The sequence below is a fragment of the Strigops habroptila genome, chromosome 3, assembly GCF_004027225.2.
Source record: "Strigops habroptila isolate Jane chromosome 3, bStrHab1.2.pri, whole genome shotgun sequence".
Lineage (NCBI taxonomy): Eukaryota > Metazoa > Chordata > Aves > Psittaciformes > Psittacidae > Strigops > Strigops habroptila.
The window spans coordinates 49318069-49339673 of record NC_044279.2 but is presented as its reverse complement, the minus strand read 5'-3'; positions in this window follow the sequence as shown (position 1 = coordinate 49339673).

Here is a 21605-nt window from a genome sequence, read left to right as displayed (position 1 = left end):
AAAACAAGTAACTGCATTCTTTCTGCATCCACAATCATCTATTCTTCATGCTCACATTTACCACAGATGTAAAACTTCCCAACACCCTACAACAATCTCCAGTTGTAAAGCAGAACAATGGAATACACAAATAAGGTGTGAAACAGAAAAAAAAATCAGAGATTAAGGGGATTGTAAATGGGCATGGAGGACCTGCAATAGTAGGGAGCTAGTTAAATTTTTCTCAGATGATCCTGAATGTAGAAAATAAGTAGATTGCACCTATAGTGAAAAAAAGCAAAATCCTATTAGGTCCTGCTGGCTCTCAGTAAGCAAGCAGCAGAATGCTGGAAGCCTACCTAGCATCTGTGTAATATGATCATGGTACAGCATAATCACACATAATTGAAAATTTATTCCTTTCCTGAATACTAACTAAACAGATAGCTAAAAACATATACCTTAAAGCTCTTGCTATAGGTTCACCTCTACCTGTCAGAAGACTTATCCCATGAACATATTGAACGTCACCTAAAAAAACCTTACCATATATATGCACACACCAGTCTTGGTAAAACGAAACAACCACCTACTGCAGATGCAGCTCCAGCTAATCCAACTTGCCTTTGTTCTACAGTGTGTGCAGTTTTGTTCTGGGAACACTTTTCCCGGCCAGTTACTTTTGGAACTAATCTCTATCTTTAGAAGAAAAAAAAAAAAAAAAAAAAAAAAGGAGAAAAAGAGAGAGATTAGGGTACCTGAACCTGTATAGAAAGCAAGCTGTGGCTTTCTGAGCAAAACCACAATCCATGCAGAGTCAGCTCAGGGACTCGTCTCTTGCCCTGATTTAGTCCTAACAGTCCTGTACTGATGCCTGCAAAGACATTGTGGGTCTGCACTGAATCCTTCAGCACTCCAATTCTGGGAAGACTGGATAGCTCCACATTAGCATAGCATGAAAATCTGGACTCATTTCAGGCCCAGTGCTCCAACCTGACAAGCTCCCTAGAAACCCAAGCAGCATTTCGTGAACCTGACCTGGCCCTACCAGTGCTCACAAGGTCAGGCAATATCCAGGAATAGCAGTACTACTGAGATGACTTGGAAACAGCATGGTTCAGTCTAAATCTCACAGTAGTGGAGCTACCAAACCCTGGCAGAACCGAGCAAGTTCTTCAAAATGCCAGGTCTGCCATCATCTTTTGTAGCCTAAACACACACTGATAGCTGGAACCTGACTGTATCCCTGTGCTCGGACACAAGATGTGGACATCTTCATCCCACCGCTCAGCACTATCTCTTTATTCCTACTTTCTCAACCTCCTCTCACAATGAGCAGTAACTGCTGATCTCAACTTCTGTATCTTCCTCTGACCCTCTCCAGAGGTGGAGAAAGGACAACTGGTAGACACTGCATGATGCCAAAAACACCAAACCAGGCTGGAGAGCTGACTTATGATCATGCTAGTACTATAAAGCCCTCATCCTCTTCCTTAAACCACAAACTGCTTCAGCTTCCAGAGTGCTACAGTTTGTCAGGTGGGTGGTTCACATCTTGTACATGGCAGCAGACACGGATCTTTGAGTGAAGCTAGCAACTGCAACATCCCGCTTGCAATTGTTTCTGTGCCCTTTTAAGCAAGGTACCCTTTGTTAATTTCTATGTTTCCACAGAAACACCAGATGAAAACTGAAATCACCTCCCTGCTGCTTTGTGGGTTTAATTTGCTTGCAGAAGGTAACAAGTGTCCATGAACTGTCCACACAGAATTAGAGTGGTGCAGTTTAGGTTAATTCAGAACTCACTGTATAGCCAGGTCCTTGGCATGGAGCAATTAGAGCTGGCTGGAATTTCTGAAGAAGCATGCTGTTTCTGCACCCACTCCAAGATCAGACCATCCTCTGTGTATGAACTTTAGTCAGGAAGAAAAAGCTGACACTGAAAGTCTGCAAAGCCTCTAATTGCTAGACTTCTAAAAAAAAAAACACACCCAAACCACAGAAAGATAGGTCAATGCATTCAAATTCTTCCACAGAAATACTTCTAACATTGTGGGGTTATTTTGTGATCTGCTCCACCGGCAATGGAGCTGCTCTGGAGATTTCATAAGTATTGGGCCTCTTCCTCAGTAAATCACAAAAGGCCCAATGTTAAAAGAACTATCTAGCTTCAGATTAATGTAAAGATCTACCTGCAGTCCATACTACTTTTTACAGAGGTGCATGAACTTGTTCTCACTGTCTTCTTTTTTATTTGCAAGACAACCCACATCATCCTTCTGCTCCCCCACAATCATTTTCTTTACTGCCACAAAGTCGTTAAAATAGTGGAGACTCTCCTTGACATGTGCATAGTGAAGTTGAATTTCTTGAGGCAGCTACTAAATCAGTGTCTACCAAACGGAAGAAAGTCTTGTAAGAGAAGGGTCCAGCCCCAACTGGGTACTTACTTCAAATGAAGGAGAAACAGTAAAATACATCTTACACATGGAAGAGGGTAACTGCTGAATTCCTTCTGCTGTCCTAAAACTCACATGCACATCAGAGTTCATGAGATACAGAGATGATGGCAACATCGCTGAAAATTAACCAGACCGAATGTAAAGAGGACATAAGAGTACAAGACAGTCCTTCAGCCACAAAACCAAAAAACAGCCAGCACAAGAAAGAAAAACAAGTGTGAAGTTCTTACTAAAGTTCTTACCTGGAGTAGGGTAGACCTCATACAAAATATACACACAGATCCAAAATCAGATTACTATCTCCATTTTCAAAAAAAGCCCAAAACAAACCAATGCTGAACAGTGGACCAGACAAATGACAGCTAATAAGAATAAATTCTCAGAGACAGAAATTACTGAGATGGAAGCAAAATCCAAAAAGCTTACTGCTGTCAAGTCGCGGTGGCAGAACAATCTTAATCACAGAACATCGAAAGAACTGGTACATGAAATTGCAAGTCTGATAGCACGGATATTAAATAAATCCATCAAATGAGGGAGTAGCACATGACTGAAGAAAACCAAATATGGTGCCTATACTTGGGAGGAAAGAAAGAAGGGAAAAAAGTCATTTTGGTAGTACAGACACACCAGTCATCTACAGATAGCACATAAATCTTGAAGAAAGAATGGAAAACAAAAGGAGATCAAATGAATTACAGAAGACAGATCTTGTCATACTAGTCCAAAATCATTCTTTTTTATTTTATTCCCACAAAAAATGTTGTGAATATAACCTATCTGGATTTTAATACATCATTTGCCAAAGCACTACATAGGCGAAACTAGAAAAAGTGAAAAAAGTCAGCAAAAGTATAAGATGTATAAATCAGATAAACTACTTAAAGGATAAACAAGAGTTAAGTGGAAAGTACCAGGCAGAAAGCTCCTTTCCTAAGGAAGTTCCTTCAGATTAGTCTTCAAGGACACCGAGTTGAGCATCAGAAGGGAAGAAAAGCATGGCAGTGAACACAAGACAAGGTTTAACAGCGCAAGCAAGATGCAGCACCTGTAAGAATTGTGGGTCCAAGAGCAGGATGATTCCAAACTATCAGCATGATACCATTCATAAGACCAGGAAAAGTGCAGCCATGACAGCAGGCAAATGCGACAGATGATGCTTTCAGAATTGTTTTGGAGAAGGGCCGTGAGGTTGGTCAGAGGTTTGAGGTGGATCACATAATACTGAGCCTTTTACAGAAGACCACGTGTTTTCTGCAGCAATCTTAGGCCTTCAATCTCAAGAAAGCTAGGTTCTACTGGAAAAGAACTAAAATACTCAGATTGAGTATGGAAGACAACAGAAGAAAGAAGGTAAAGGTCTACACCCTGAGCTCCCCTTGCCCACTGAATCCCTTCAGGGCCAGGTCTCTGCTTCCTGACTTGATTATTCAGGAGCTTTGTGAATTGCAACAAACTCCACACAGACCTCTTGGAGGCCAATCTCTGTACTCCCCACTACAGCCTCTTTCTGCTTCAGTTTCAGAGACTCCCAGTTTACAGAGAAGCTCCTGTGGGCATGACCACAGTTTCCCACACAGAAGCAGTGCCTCCCTCTCTTCTGCAAGTTGGGATCTTCATCCAGGCTTCTTAAAGCCATTTAGGAAACAATGCAAGCAGACAAACAAAACCCACCATACATCACAGGTGTACAGTACATGACAAGATCCCATCAGCAATGTCGTCAGGGCATGTGGAGTGCTTTAATTATGGTCAACATCAATGATTCTGGTCAGCCCATCATGGAAAAATGAACTCCGCAAGTGCAAAGAACCCCTAGGAATCTCACACAAGCATGGGGGATATTTGAGAGGAAAAGCCTAGAGGAATATGGGTTCTTCAGCCTCCTCAAAATCCTGGGTGCAGCTGGCAGAACAGCTAGGCAAGCACAGCACAAACAGCAAAATCCACCCAAGAAATTTCTTGAGCCTGAACCTCGTTACCTGGCACTGACCTTTACACTGTGGTGACTGTGCTGCTAACCAGCAGTCAACTAGTGAGCCCAAAGGTATTTCAGGTGCATCTACAGAGGCATACTTGCAGCAACAACTCTGCTGTAAAGCATGCTCAGGGGGTAAAAAACTCGCTTTTTCATGTAAAAACACTGTGATTTGTCTAAGCCAAAGTGAGAAAGAACAGTTCTTCAAAACAGAGAATAAAAAGGAATACAAGGGCATTTGTTAATATGGGTATAAATAAACTTAAAGTAACAGGGGTTTGACTGCTAAAGAGTTTGGTTCTAGAGCAGCTTTTCAGTAAAAGGAACTAGGGGAAATTGTCTGACTGGTGCTGGGATGGATCTAAGCTGTTTCTGAGGAGAAGCTTCACCTGTAGAGGAATATATGGTGCACCTGACAGCATCAACAGAGACTGAACCTGGTGACGGAGGTGATGGTGCCCGCCAACTTCAACACCAACCCAAGCCACATCTGACCATGCCATCCTGTTCTCGCCTCCTCTTTTCCCTCTGCCTGTGTGTATCACTTACCTGCTGTGCCTGTCTCAGTTCAGACAGCAAACCCTCCAGGACAGTGATTGTATAAACTGTTAATCAAAAACCTTTGAAAACATACAAAAAAAAAAAAAAAAAAAGAAACCAAAAAAACAACCAACAAACCCTCAAGACAGTTCTTGTTTTTGTTAACTTTCATTGGATTTAAATGTGTCTCAGGTGCGTGTCTACTAATAACAACATGTTTTCCGAAAACAATGTAGGGATGGAGTAAATATATAAATAATCAGAGCTCAAATAAGGTACACATGAACATTTTACCAGACAAAAAGTATAAATACTCTCCATCTCAATGCCAACAGACACTTATCTTTGCGTGAGAGAACTCAAAGTGCTAATGCAGTGGCAGCGCTTGTGTTATGCAGACCGGCAGAAATCAACGTGCAAAACCTGGTACCCAACCCCTGCTCCAAAGATAGAATCTTCAGATTCACAGGGATCCCTTTCTCACATTTGTGTAGCTCCATACAGAAACCAGAGAGGGATGAGGGTTGAGAACCTAAAAAGAGGTTGAGAGATACATCTCTGAGCCACAGCTTCTTCCAGTAAAGCTCCTGTCTTTCAAGGCAACCTCCCTCCCTTTCCCACCAAGTAACCAGGGCCCAAGTCCCAATCCCTACTGCCTCATTCCTTCCCTCTTCCGACCTCCTGGCACAGCCTGGCTTGTATTTCTTCTGCATTTAAATAACCTGCTGGTCACTTGGAGCTCTGTAAACAGAAGCTCCCTTTTCTGTTTCAGGATGCAATTTAACATCAGCCTGCAGCAATAGGGAACCACTTAGGAAGATCTGTTTGAGCTCCCAATAGCCCTGGGATGCAACATTCTTGCTTGCTCAGCGAGGATGGCAAATCCAGTTTAATTGCACAGAGATGACAGGTAAGTTTTCAGAATTTTATTACTGACACATATTTTTCAGAGACTTCCAAACTTGGCAACAATTAAATAGAAGCAGCAGCAGAACCATTTTCCTCTAAAAATGCAGACTTCTGCCAAATCTACCTCGCAAAGCCCATGACACCATGATTGAAGGGGCTTTTGCAAGTGACAAAACAACACATTTTTCCCCCCACAAATTCTTTTTCAAAAGGAACCTTAAACATTCTGATGAGACAACAAATAAAAAAGGCAGCTGGCACAAAAACTTTCAATCCCAGTGCTTAAGAGGTCACTACAGCTTACTGGGAAGGAGCTTGCAGGCCTGACAAGAAAAGAGTATTCCCATCTTACCCATCTTGCAGTCCAATAAGCCAAATGTTTTTGATGCCTTGAGTCCCATATTAAACTCACTTCAAAAAATAGACTACATGTAAAGCAAAAGTTGTTTAAGCAGGAATATCAGAGACCAGTTAGAATTACGAAAACTTCACAGATAAGGCTTTCTTTTTATTGGAAAAAACTAGAAAAGCAAAAAAAAAAGACTAGATAAACTCAAAAAGTTTATCTTTTGGAAAAGACTAGATAAACTCAAGAAGGGTTATCTGATACAGATGAAATTGGGACAAAATTTTAGGCCAGAAAAAAAAAAATATGATCAGCACCAAGAACTACTTTCAACTTTATGGAAACCACAAACAGGAGGCTTACAGAACAGAAATACCAGCTCAATCAGCTCCAGTGGGAGCTGCAGTCAGCAGAATCGCTAACTCCATTGTATTAGAGGGGAAAAAAAGGCACATTGACTAAGATGTAAACATAAGGCTTAACATACAATTGTGTTCAGAAAACTGACTAACAGTAATATGCCAGCCTGGTACCAAGCATACTGTTTCTCTCTCTATTCTTCAAATCACGGTAGCATGCTGAACACACTGCCTTAACCCAACTGCAGCACTGCAAAGCCCCACACATTTTAGAAGGACCAAGGCAGGCAATTCCAGATTATACTGAAGTCCCATTTATGAAGGGACAAATTTCTCCCATTTGACCAAAATAAAACAGTAAAGGCAATGATAACTAACATGACTATCCTATGCATATGCTTCTGTTTTTGATGGCACAGCTAGAAGCGAAGCAGTACTTGAGGAAACAGCTTAAGAAGCACTAACAATGACAGCAACTCCTGCACCTTACAGAAGAGGGAGCCCAGACAAGTGTTTACTGCTGATGACGACTGCACAGTATGAAGAGCTTACCCAACTACTATCAAGTTAGCCAAAACTGGCCTTCCTCCTGGACTAAAATGGCTGAAAACATACCATGCAGCCTGACAGTGGTCCTGTAGCAAATTCTGAGCCTGGCAGAGTTTCAACCATCTACAGCACAAAGCTCAAAGCATACAAGGGGGAAGATCTGCAGTACTGCTCACTGATTTCAGGAATGTGTGGGGAGACTGCAAGTAGTGGTTGGGAACCAGAGGAAAATGAGCGGTACTGAAGTATAAGGGCAACTGGTGAGTGCAGGATAATGGATATCAACTTGGGTGAATAGGTGAAGAGAGAACACCACTACAGGAAACCAGACTTTGCTGTCTCAGACACTCACAAATTCTTGTTTGTTTGTTGTGGTTATGCCTCATCCAATCCAAACTCACCTCAGTGAGGGACACAAAAAGAGGTGTAACAACGCTCCTTCTGTATCCCATTTGGAAATTCTCTGTGTCCAGCCCCTGCTACTCACGCATACAGCCCTTCCCACTTCACTCTCCATGATGCTGTTTTATATGGGTGTGAGAAAAACAAGGCTGCTGGAGCACACAGGTGGGACTCTCATATCTAATAACTTCTCAAATATTACTGCAAATCCCTTGGCATTCTCTCCAGAGACATCTGACTCCGCTTATTATTTCATTTCCTGTTTGTTCCATTGAAAGTTTCCTTTTATTTCATGCAGCTTGGCAGAATGGCATCAAGCAATTAAAATGAGGCATATACAGCACTCGCAAAAATACTGCAGAAGTCTCCAATGTTCTCTACATCATTTGAATTAATTCACATTTCACAGATACATGCCTATAATGCCTCTTTTCACTCTGCACTTCATTCCCATTTGCAGATATTACAGTTAAATTATATAATTGAATCAATATTCATCAGTAAAACATGTAATTACCCGTTGGTTTTATACCTTCAATGGCTTTCACGTTAGACTTGGCCCAGAGATGACACAAGGGTTACAGCAGCAGGAATACAACCACTGATCTTGGCACACAACCACACAGTAGGGTTTTGCTCACTGTAGAAATTGCAATATAAGTTGCTGCTTGAGCATGGGACCTCACCAAAATGAAACCCTTCATTTGAAAGCAACACACATTCCCCATTCTCACAGTTGTGAAATCACTGACATGAACAAAATGAAATCCAGTGCGATGTCATCTTCCTTATTCTGAAGATTGAGCAAATCTTGAAAGTTAAGAACAGTTGTTCATCTAATCAAGTTGATTCAGAAACCTAAAGCGGGGTGGGGGGTGCGCAGGAGGGGAGGGAGGAAGGTCTTAATCAATTCTGTGCCTCTGATGAGCTTCTCAGGAACATCCAGTTCGCACTATCTAAATTCCAAACTGCTGAAGCACTCACTGTCTTTACTAAGCTGTAAAAAGTTCAAACTATTTCCAGCTCCAGTTCCAAAACTTAACAATGTAGTAAAGCAGCATCAATATAAAAGCATAGCATCTTGGCAACAGAAGATGCTGAAAAACTATGTGGGATGCAACTCAGTTTATGAGTTTCAGGCATTTGTTTATACGCTGTACTCCTCTTTCTAAGTATCCATCTTGCTTTACAATTAGAAGTTTCTAAATGGTTTCTAGTTTACTGCAAAATTATACCAGGATGTATTTTGTACCTTCTATAGCATCTTTGCAACCCTACCCTAGTGCTCCAAAAGCTTTAGCTCAGGAGCCTGCAAGGAAAACTTCACTGCAAGTCTAATTTGCCCAGCAATCTGTAACATACAACAATCTCTCTGAACTGTGTGTTTCAAAACATGATGAGTTTATTCATTTAGTCCTTACAGAAACACAGTTAAAACCTGCACAGGAGGTTTAACTCCTGAAGCCACTAACTAATACTATCATCTATAACTCCAAATCACAAGGGGGCACCACAGGCACCACACTATTTCAGTGCCAGTTAACACACTAAGAATCAGCTCTCAAAACAACCAGTGCATTCTATTATTAAAATAACAGTTTCACAATTGCTGTAATGAACACAGAACAGGAAACTGGAAGAACAAATCCTCCACTGGTATAGATCCATCTACTTCAGCTGAGCTCTGTTACAAATAATTTCAGCTTTATTACTTAGAAAGTATGCAATTTAAGTAGCAATCCATTTGAAATTAAAAATCTCTAGCACTTTGTGTAGACCACCACATGACTATTAAGATAACAAAATTAATCGCAGGTTTTCTATGTCACCCTGGGTGTTTTTCATGGTTTCACTGTTGAAGCAGTGAGACTATACTTCTCTCTGACACTGTCTAGAAGTTAATGCAGTTTCCTGAGCATTTTCATTATCACAGTCATTCCCAGACTTGGGAAATGAAACTTGCACTTTGTACCAGTTGGTTCTGTCCCTCCCCTATTTTCAGGATACCCAACTGTTCACCATAATGCAGTTTTATGATCTCAGAGAGCAAAACCTAGCCATGTGTCTTCAGCCAAGCAATCAAGAAAGAGAGTGAATATAATAATTTTCACTTTTAAAAGCTACTGTTCCTTAAAAAGGGATAATATTCTGACTTGTTTCAAATTTATTTACAAGTTGTTTATCTATCTCCTGCAGCTGGAGAAAATTAGAGGTTCATTATTCTGCCTTGTCTCAGCCACATTTTAGGTGCTCGATTTTCAATTGAAACCACAGGTTCCTCTCTGCTTGCTTTCATAATACATTTCAAACCAAATAACCGTCAACTTTCACATATAGTCTCAAGCACACATTTAACTTTGTTTTTGTTTTCCTCTGCTTCAACACCTCCTCAGATTACTCAGCTTAATTCTCTCATACCAAACAACCATTAGCATTCAGTCTTGTTTTATTTACTACCTCCTCCTGGGTTTCACCCACTTAAGATCTCCCTTATGGTTCTTCAAACCTGAAGCTGTATAGTGCCGAGCACATAGTGCCTGTTTCCCCTGTACTACAAACTCATGACACATGCATCAGTGTGACTCAACTCCAAATGAGCATTAGAACAGTACTTGCATTAATTGTTAGTGATTTCTGACAGCCCTGGAGAGTCTTCATAATAAGAAATGGTCTCTTGAAAGAGGTCTAAGCTTGCTCCTCCATTACATGGCAACGAAAGGCTAAAATGAGAGGAAAGAAATGAGGGCACACACTAGAAATATACATTAAGCTACAGAGAAGATAAAGAAGATGCCACTCCTCTCTGTTTTAACAGAAAATGCACACAATGAAACTACCATAAACTGATAAGATTTTTTTTGGGGGGGAGAGGGGGAGAATCACTTAACTCCAAACTGTTACAAAACACAATATTCCTATAGACCACTGTAAAATGTAAAAACAGAAAGTCATTTACGTTGAATGTGAAACATTCCCCATAATACTGTTTCTAAGTAGAAGTTAATTTTTATATATGTTTATATATATATTTATAAAGCAAATCTGTCCAACAGATCCGTGGAAAACCTTCCTTCTGGGATGGTTATTCAATAATCACTCACAACACCATGTCTCACACCTTCCCAAAGACCCAGACTCTAGCTAACATCAGAAAAAAAGAGTATTAATCCAAAAGACGGTGCTTAAGCCAGGACTTAACCCTAAAAATTCAGAAACACTGAGTAAAGCAGCAGTACCTCTTTCCCAAGCTGACAAACTTTGCTTTTACAAACATTTGTGACACTGCTCTTTATTGTTTTATTTCAGCCTATTACTCAGAAATATTCGACTTTTCTCCAAATAAACAGAATAGCACTCTACGAGATTTTCTAGAAATAAAAGCAGCAGCTCAACACCACTGCAGTGATAGATGAAGAATAAATGAAAGCCATCATAAAGTAGCTAGGATGAAGGAAAATGTTTTAAAAATAAACATTCACAATAGCTTATAAAGAAATATGCGCATACACTGCTTTAACCAACATTATTAAAATATATGAACCCTGAATCATTGCTTGTGCTTGATATCATATGAAATGTGATTGTTGTTTCTGTTCTAAATGCCAATGGCCATCACCATTAATAAACAAATGGAAGATAAAAACCATCCATAAACTGTAGGGGAGAATCAGAAAAGTGAAGAAAAAGTGTTTCAGTCATGGGAAAATTACTCCTTCATGCCTTCACAGGCACCTCGGCTCTTTCCTTGCTCTCATTCCTTTAAGCATACTATTAAACAGTAATGCTCAGGACAGGCAACGAACACAAAACAATGCAGGACATGAATTGAAACAGATAAAGGGGGGAATGTAGATGTACTACCCAACTCTGAGCCCTTGAATTATCTACTTGGAATTCCAGCCATACCCTCCATAGAGGGAAACATTTCCTCAGTGACTTATGCTCCCATTTCCCCCCGCAGAAGCGATGTCTATTCACTGGTTGGAGAGGGGGCCCAGCCAAGTTCAGCATCCATCTCCTTCTCCAAGTGTCAAGGACACTTCCTTAAGCCAGCCACACTAGGAAAGGAGCCAAATAAAGTCTCAAATGTTACATTCAGTTGTTAGTGTCCAAGGTCCCCCTCCAGCCACAGCACGTGAGAAAACATGCATCACCACCTCTCTGACCAGCGAGCCCTTCTGCACACAGTTAAAGGACATACACACCCTCTTCCATAGCATTTAGAAGCACCAACCATCCAACTTTTCCTTATGTCACACCTTTGATGCTACCATGGACACAACATCTCACCTACTCAGAGGTGCTGTTAGAGAACAGCAATCCAAAAGCTCATCAGTGAAGATCCTCTTGAACATGTCAACCAGGCATGCTGCTCTCTGCTCTTCACTGAACACAAAGCATAGTTCCAAGCATCCTCCCAATCAAAAAAAAACAAACCATAGGAACAAAGACCTCTGTGATACGTATACCACCTGCTGAGATTTTTTTCCACCCTAAGACCACAGCTCCCATCACAGCTGCATGCAATCAAAACTAAGAGACTACCCCAGGAGAAGCCAGCCCCCCTACAGCATCCACAAAGTCATGCAACTCACTCCTGAGAAGGGTGTGAATGACTACAGAATCCGGCATTTTCAGAAATTAACACAAATTTCCTCTCCCTTCCTGAGCCACAGCCACTTCACACATAAACACAGGCTCAGAAAAAAACTCTTGTCAAGTTGAAACAGCTACAGAACAAGAAAGAGGTGATTCAGCTCTGAGGACATGCTCTGCTGTGCTCTAATGAGCACTGAAGCCTAAAAGAGTGGAAACTAGCGAGACAGAGGCTTTAAAATCTCACTGTTTCCTTTACTTCTGTTTCCTCTCCTACTGACCAGAGGCTGATAGGAAATTTTGTTATTGCTAAAAGATACAAACAAGATAGAATTGCTCAGAATCCAGTCAATAAATTCTGGCCACAAATAACAATTCCAATCATAATTTCTCACCCTGTATAACTAGCTTTAAGATCATTTGGCCTTACTCTGGGTATCATCACCTCTGTAAGTACTTTTTTTCCTATCACACTGGTAAGTCCCTTAACTTAAAGTAAGCCTGACCTGAATTTCCAACAAGTGAAAACAAGTGTATGAATCTATGCTAAAACTCCATATCCTAAAGGTCCGAGACTATGAGGTACTTAAATACTCCTTTAAGTATCTAAATACAAAAGGTAAGCACTAAAGTCACCAACCAGCCTGCATAAGCACCTGGCAGACCCCACTCTCTGCTGCAAGGTACATGAAGAACTACTAAAATCCTGACAACACTAATGAACTTTATGCCATAGTTTCCATCCAGGCTCTGGTAGGTAGTAAATAGACTGCCCTATGATTGGACTCATTCACAGGACCAGAACCAACATTAGGCTTATATATATATATATATGCATGTCTGCCACACAACGGTGGCCACGGAAAGGTTATAGATTCTGTGACCAAGACTTCTTTTGGCATTGAAAGATGCTGTCTTCAAATCCCTTTGAAACCCACGTCTAGGGGAAAAAGAAGATGAGACTATGTTTGCACTCCTCTAAAATATTGGACTGTGATGCAGACCAGCCAAGCCGGAGTCATGTCTAGCACTTTCTCTTGATTATCTTGCACTGATGTGGCATTAGCAAGGATGGCTGTTCTCCAACAGCTGTAGGACCTCGTGTTAAGCAGGGAATAGTTCTTCCATCCTGTGACTATTTCAATACTTAAGACAACTTTCCTGGTGAGTGAGAGTGAATTCAACAATTACCAAAAGATTATGACAAAGAAGACATGTTCTTTGGATAATTCTCATGAATGAGAATTTTACTTCTAATCCCTGCTCTACCTGCACCGAAACAGAAATACTGACTGATCTTTCTGCTTGACCTGCTTGAGCTCCACTGTCTAACCATTCACCACAGCCAAGAGCTGAAGCAGCATACCCAGCAGTGTCAAAAATCACTGGGACCTTTGACTATATAGGGCCATGTGCAGCCTCACTCTATTAGAGCTGCATAAAAACAGCAATACTGGGTTAAAGAAGGTCTGGTTCTCTGAGAAGTTAAAAATACTCACTACAATAGTTTAACCACTTTTTCCCTTGCTCTAAGCTTTAGGAAGTTTACTGTTTTCACAGTGGAAGGCAGTGAGCCAAGGCAAAAGACATCATCTGGTAGCATCCTACTTCTTCTTTCACATCTTCCTTCCATCCCTAGAAAATAACATACGTCCTGGTGAATATATCATATATTAATTACCAAGAACAACTGTCAATAAAAAAATCCCTTAACGCTCTTTGAAATGCATTTAATACCATGATATCACTTCATGTAACTTTACAATGAAATCCAAATGCCTCTGCATCTCTCCAGCGCTAAGTGTTGGAATGAATATTTAAGAGGCTTCTTCGAGTAGGACTTAACCTGCTGCACAAAACCAGTGCCGTGACTTGCCTGTTTCAGAAAGAACGAACTAGCCGGTGGTTAATGCGGACGCCGGCGGCTACGGCTCACGCTAATTAATCACTTACCGACGGCAGCGGCGGCCCCCGCTCCCCCGGCCCCGCACACGCCCCAGCTCCGCACACCCGCTCGTAGCCCGCCGGGGGCCGGCGCTCGGCATACACCGGCAGGACGACGACGCGCGGAGGCACGGGCGCAGCCGTGGGGCGGACGCCGCCACCGCCGCGGAGGGAGCGCCCAGGCGCGGGGCGGCCCTGCCCTCTGCGGGGGCCCGGAGGTACTGCGGCCTGCCCGCGCTCCTGCCCCCAGACCGGGGTGCGACCAGCGGCAGGAGCTGCACGGGCGTTGGTACGAGCACCTCTGCACCAGGAGGCCGGGCGGTCGGACCGAGGTTTTACCCATACGAAAGCGTAGCCGTGCGCTCCGAGCCTGGCGCTAGACACCTGCGGGCTTCGTCTCTACGCGTACAACACCTCTATGGGGTGGTAACCGACACATAACGCACCTTCAGGGGTGGGAGCAGCAGAAGCGAAAGCAGCGTGGCTTCGCTTCTGTCTGGCCGGTGCGCGTGCCCCAGCCCTCCGCCCCGCGGCTGCCCCGGGCACGGCGAGGCGGGGAGCGGCTCTAAGAACCCACCCTGGGCCGCCTCTTCACCGCTGCCCCTCACGGGCGCTTCCGGGGCCGGCCCTCGCTCGCGGCAGAAGCGGCCTCCACCTGCCCCGCTGGGGGGTCGAGGCTCTGCCCGTGCGGGCGCGGGAGCAGCGTGGCGGGGGAGGGAGCCCCGCCCGCCTCGGCGTGGGGCTGCGGGCGCAGAACGCTCGGGAGGGAGGCCCGAGCCGAGTGCCGGCTCTGCCGCCTGCCCCATGGCCGCAGCCCGGCGGTCTCATGTTCCCCAGGCTGAGCAGCGGTCCCGCTCATTCCCCCGCCTGGCACGTTTAACTCCATCCTTCTCTCCACCTCTGCCATGTTAGTGTTCATCACACAACCCCATAGGTGCTAATTTGTTTTGTTTGATTTTTTTCTTTAATGCCCTCAGACAAGCCCTCTGAAGTTCGATCACTCGAGGCATCACACCTTCAGGGGCGTTAATTTGATCCCTGATGCTGAAATAGTACCAAGAGTAGCTGCCTGTACTGCTTTCTCCTCTGGAGCTTGCCACAGCATTATCGGGAAAAACCCAATAGGTGGCTGAGATAAGTGTATGGATAGAAAAGTTTGTTTACGCTTAGCCTTGGTGTGATGGAGTGGATGCTCATTGAAAGAAGCATTTCAAGGACCTGGAGGGCTCCTGTTATTGAATCCTCAGTGCTGTGACTCAGTGTGTGGCAAGGGCTGTAAATCCTCTGAGAGCTGTTTTCATTCCTGGATGCTCTTAACACATAGCAACAGTGGCGAGAAATGTCTCCATCTTTTCCTTTGCAGCTGGAGCTGGCTTCTATTAGCCAAGCCTTGCAGGTCCCTGGGTTAGGTTACTACCTAGCAATTTACTAGGAAGAGCAAAGACTAGAAAAGCAGCTTCAGTGCAGAGAAACATAAAATAGCTGATCTGCTTTGTAAGGGAGATATTAGAGGGATATTTTTTTTAAGCATATCAGTTGAGAGGAGCAGTTGCACTAGCGGTTAAGGGTTTCTCTTCAATTGCAGATCAGCTCCAAGGTCCCCATCTTCAAAGGAGATTAGCAGGTGAATCGAGTTAATTGCTCAGTCATCATTAGGTCTGTCTCTTCTTCTCCTTCCTTCCTAAGGATGCTATCTGTGATCATCAAGTGCAGTTAGGTTTCTCAAGGCCAGCCTCGATTCCTGGTAAAAGAGGGCATGATACGCACAATGCAGTGATCCAAAGGGTGGACTCTTCCCTGAGGTCACACTCTCTGTCCAGAAAGGAAGCTGCTAAACTGATTGACAGCATCGTAACCAGCACTGGATCTCTCAGAAGGACAAACCTTCATGGTTCTGTTCAGTACTTTTCCTGATAGCTCTGGTACTATACATGCAGAGACTAAACCGGTAAAAGGCAAAAGTGACAAGCAGAGCAAATCAATGTGGCATCTAAGGACTATATGTGAAATATTTTAGTTTCTTCATCTTGCATTGAGTGAGACCTCTTGACAAAGGTGATAGCTAGGTGATGAAGAGACTTTTGTCTTTTGCCTTAGTCATTGCTGGAAGTGAAATGCTGACAAGCTACCAATTCCTTCGCCCATGTATAACTATTCCCCTGAAGTTTGCCACACAAGTGCCACCTAAATAAGGCAGAAACACAAGTCAACTGCTTTAAGCAGTGAAATAAATGCATACACTGCCTGTCTTGACTTGGCATTAACCTGTGAAAGGTTAGTAATCAAGTAAGTACTTTCAATTATCTACATGAAGTACATTTCAACTCTAAAAATATAAAGGTTTTTTAAAAGGTACAGCAGTGCTTATCTTGTTTGGTCCCACTGTACTCCCATGTGGTTTTTAGACATAAATTCCTGTATTTCTAAAACGCGTGGTGTAGCTTTCAAACCATTCATATCCTTGACCCCTGTCTTGCACTTGAAAGTGGAGACACCTAACAGTCACACAGATGCCATCATTGGTTGCCTCATTGTGGAAAGTAAGCTTTAAAAAAAACCCCAAGAAATAAAAAGCAAAATCAACTATGGGATGGGCAATTAAAGAAGTTGTAGTATCATCATTAGTTGGGTGTTAGTTGACAAGAAGTTCAACATGACCCAGGAGTGTGCGCTCACAGCCCTGAAAGCCAACCGTATCCTGGGCTGCATCAAAGGGGGCATGGCCAGCAGGTCAAGGGAGGTGATTCTGCCCCTCTACTGTGCTCTCATGAGACCCCACTTGGAGTACTGCGTACAGTTCTGGTGTTCCCAGCACAGAGGGACATGGACTTGCTCGAATGAGTCTAGAGGAGAGCCATGAAGATGTTCAGAGGGCGGGAGCATGTAGTGACAGGACAAGGGGTAATGGCTTCAAACTGAAAAAGGGTAGACTCAGATTAGATATTAGGAAGAAGTTCTTCAATATGAGGATGGTGAGACACTGAACAGGTTGCCCAGAGAAGTTGTGGATGCCCCATCCCTGGCAGCGTTGGCCAGGTTGGACGGGGCCTTGAGCAACCTGGTCTAGTGGAAGGTGTCCCTGCCTGTGACAGGGAGGTTGGAACTAGATGATCTTTAAGGTCCCTGCCAACCCAAACCATTCTGAGTCTATGATTCTGTGATCATTGGAGAACATTTGTCCATCACAGTTGGGTTTCCTGCCACTTAAGAATGGCTCAGGGCAACTCAAACACGTCATTGACGTGCCATTACCTCCCTGCATCGTCTCCTTGTTGTTCCTGGCTTTTTTGTCTTTTCCATTCTGAAGCATCAAAGTTACTATGGAAACAAGAAATGGCGTTTATGTAGGTACTCATGAGCCCCACCCATACATGCCATGCAAAGTGAGTCTTGGTTCGTGGTGCATCCTCCGTCTGGTGGAGCACATCCATGCGGAAGGAAGCCCTGCAGCAGGGCCATGGGCAGAATGAGGCTTTGCTGTGAACCACCCCGGAGACGGTGTTTACGAACAGGGAAGGAGACTTGTAATTGCTTCTGCCATTGCTGAGAGGCAGGGACTAAGCAGCTTTCCCACAGCCAGAGGAGCTGGTGAGACATTGGACTCATGGGACAAGTATTTTGGGCACAGTGCAGTGATACTCCTTCCCCACACTGTGGGGAAGAGTGGGAATCAGAACTCCAGCACCACACTGATGTCTTTAAGGCCAATGAGGTATGGAAAGAATTTTGTGTATTTTGGCATGAGGACGCAGGGTCTATTTAATTTAAATTTGCCTTAATTTTTAAGACTTGCTGCCTGTTGTTGTCAAGAGGATAGACTTCAGTAATAACAGAACCTTAGGACAAATCTGCAGACACTTGTGCAACGTTGGAAAATTAAAACTTGAGTGGATGATAGTACATAGCAAACGAAGCATTAGATAGATCTTTGTTTATTCAAGTAGACAAAATGCATCAGCATTTTGCATTGGAAAGAGTGTGGCCAGCAGGTTGAGGGAAGCGATCCTCCCTCTCTACTCGACCCTGGTAAGGCCACATCTGGAGTACTGTGTCCAGTTCTGTGCTCCTCAGTACAAGAAAGACAAGGAGCTAGTGGAGAGGGTCCAGCATGATGATGGATGATCAGAGGTTCAGCTCTGAAGCCCCCAACACGAGAGGGATGTGGACCTGCTCGAGTGAGTCCAGAGGATGCTCCAGAGGTCTGCAGCATCTCTCGTAGGAGGAGAGACTGCAGGAGCTGTGCCTGTTTAGTCTAGAGAAGAGAAGACTGAGAGGGGATCTCATTAGTGCAAATCAATATCTCAAAGGCGGGTGCGAGGAGGATGGTGCCAGACTCTTTTCAGAGGTGCCCAGTGACAGGACGAGGAGCAATGGCCATAAACTAAAACACAAGAAGTTTCACCTCAACATGAAGAAGAACTTCTTTACGTTGAGGGTGGCAGAGCACTGGAACAGGCTGCCCAGGGGGGCTGTGGAGTTTTCCTTTCCAGAGACATTCAAAACCCGCCTGGACGTGTTCCTGCGTAACCTGCTCTGGGTGGCCCTGCCTTGGCCAACCCTAATGATCCTGTGATTCTGTGATTGATAAGGGAGTTCAGCAATGAGCACTGAAACAGCATAAACCCAGAACTGCTTGAGTTTGTAAGTTTAGAAGCTATGAAATTAGGGGGACAATCCCATCTACTTAGCCCAAAACTTTCAAGAAACGATTAAATGGGTTTATTTGCCCTAAATTTTGGTTGGCGAGTCTGAGACTTTATGAAAATATGAAGAACTTGCTCTTCAGAAAACAGCTCAGCCTCTGCAACATGGTAATCATAGAAAATATCTCCAGGTGGACACCTCTGGGTATTCAGCCATTCTGGTAAGCAGTGCTATAGTAATGCAACTGAGCACTAGTATTTATTTATAGCACTAATTTTTAAAAATAATTCTGAAACACTTCTGCTAATACGTGTTTTTGTAACCTGTAAAGGCACTTGTATGTAAATAACCTGCATAGGAAATTGTGTTCTTTTCTCAAGTGTCCTTTTCTTGGTGTAATTTCTTTCCTTTGCCATTACTCAGAGGACAAGTAGGGAGGAAAAGACTATATCAGAATTATTATTCTTTCAAAATAATAGGCTGGAAGAGCATTGTCTCTCAGAAATTTCCATACAGTGACACAACTTTGTAGCGTAAGAAATTGGATGGGAACCATAAGAACTTTCAATTGCATGAGCCTTGGCATTTTTAGCAAGAGTGAGCGGGCAAATGATGAATTCAAGAGAGATGCAGAGCCCAAAGCGTGACCATTTGGGCTGCGACTTGCTGTGACCTGTTAGAACTAAGGGAGAATATTCTGCTAAGAAGGACAGCAGAAGTTTCTACAGCTCAAACAGATTTCTCATGGTCCTCAGAGGTATAGTAATGGTTTTAAACTCCCACCAAAGGCAGTTGTGTCTACAGCTAGGCCAGTGGCTACAGGGGACAGCAGCCACACAAAGCTGGGAAGTTGTTTCTGAGAACTGCTAGTGCTAGTATATGATGGAGAGTGGGTGTGTTAGGACACCGATCAGCCCATTTTAGAGCCCCAAGCCAAACACAAGATTCTGACATGGTGGAGCCCCAAAACACCATGGGTGTTATTGTTTATGCTGCACCAGCTTTTGGAGACCACAACTGCTTCAAGATGGGCACAGTCCAGAAAAAGAAGGGGCAGTTGTCACTCCACCAAATATCTTCAGCCCTGATAGAGTTTGTCCAGATGAAAGAATGACACTTTCTACTTGAGTTTAGGTTGGAATGTTTTAAGTACCAGTGAGGCTAAAGAGTAAGTATCAGCAGTCTACACTTCTCTTCCCTTTGCTCTAGTCACCAGTTGTCTAAATCCAGGTGAAGAGAGAATAACCTGGAAGTTTCTGCAGATTTAGTGGAGGTTTCTAAACTTACTCTCAAATCTGAGGTGCCTTCTGGACCAAGAATAATTTTTCTTGTGTCATCACCCCTTCCTCCCCACCTCATGAAGATGCTCTTGAAAAGCCAGTTTATCATACTGTCCGGGGTTCAGCAATAGCAGTCATTTTTCTCCTTCTTAGTAGCTGGTGCAGTGCTGTGTTTTTGACTTTCAGTCTGGGAACAGTGCTGATAACACCGATGCTTTTAGTTGTTGCTAAGTAATGCTCACTCCAACCAAGGACTTTCTCAGTCTCATGCTCTGCCAGGCAGGAGGAGAAGCCGGGAGGAAGCAGAGACAGGACACCTGGCCCGAACTAGCCAAAGGGGTATTCCATACCACAGCACGTCATGCCCAGTATATAAACTGGGGGGAGCTACCTGGAAGGCCCAGATCGCTGCTCGAGTCGGGCTGGGTATCAGTCAGCGGGTGGTGAGCAATTGTATTCTCTCCCCTTGTTATTTCCCTTATCATTATTATTATTGGTGGTAGCAGTAGCGGTTTTGTATTATAGCTTAGTTACTGGACTGTTCTCATCTCAACCCACAGGAGTTACATTCTTTCGATTCTCCTCCCCATCCCTCTGGGAGCAGGGGAAGGAAGAAGGAGGGGAGTGAACGAGCAGCTAGGTGATTCTGAGTTACAGGCTAGGCTTAAACCACAACACATATGCACTGCCCCCAGAAGATATTTGAGTTTATTTTGAAAACATCGGGTATGTGTTCTAACCCCAGGCTAGCTTTCCACAGGATGAAAACATCTATGAACCTGTAACTAAAAGTGACTATTTAGCAGACACCAGACTAGATATGATGGATCATTGTCCACTCCTGCGTGATTGTTTCTCATGGCTCTTAGTCCCACAACTATACCACTGAGCTAAAAAGGATGGATTTACAATGACTTTTGAAATTTTCACTGAGTATGATTACACTGTTGTGTTTCCTTGTACTACAGCTGTGCCAGTAACAAGTATGAAAACAGGAACTGCCAGAAGACAGGTAGGGCCTGTACTTTCTTTTCTGCAGAGACATGCAGGCTCACAGCTGATTTCACAATTCATCTTGAAAACACTTTAGAATTTATTCTTGTCCCTCTGGCCTTGTATCTTATCTTTGCCAGTGCCTGGCACAGGATGCTCAAGGAAGAGCATGAGAGTCTTTTCACAGTTTGTTCTTAGAGAATTTGTTACTTTGCTTCCCTAGGACACTCTGCAAGAAGTAAAGCAAAAATGGCCATACTGAGCCCCATCACAAAGTGCAGCTCTTTCCACACACCAGGAGCAATCCCAGACACATGTAAACTGGTGGGCAAGCATATTACACATTATCTGTCAGTCATAAACATCCACCACTATTAGATCTGTTATTTCTACATCCCAATTCTCTGTGACTATTTTTCATCTTCAGGTTTAGTATCCAAGGTTATCCAGGAACTCTACAGTTTGGCAATGCAGTCTGTAAAGCACTTTGGTTTTGGATGTCCTGTTCCTTGTATAGAAGGGGCAGTGAGCAACTTTCAAATTCATCTTTGTTGTGGTGGTTATAAACAGCACAGGGTGTGTATGAGGCACTGGTGGGCTGTTGCGTGAGAGTAAGGATTTGCT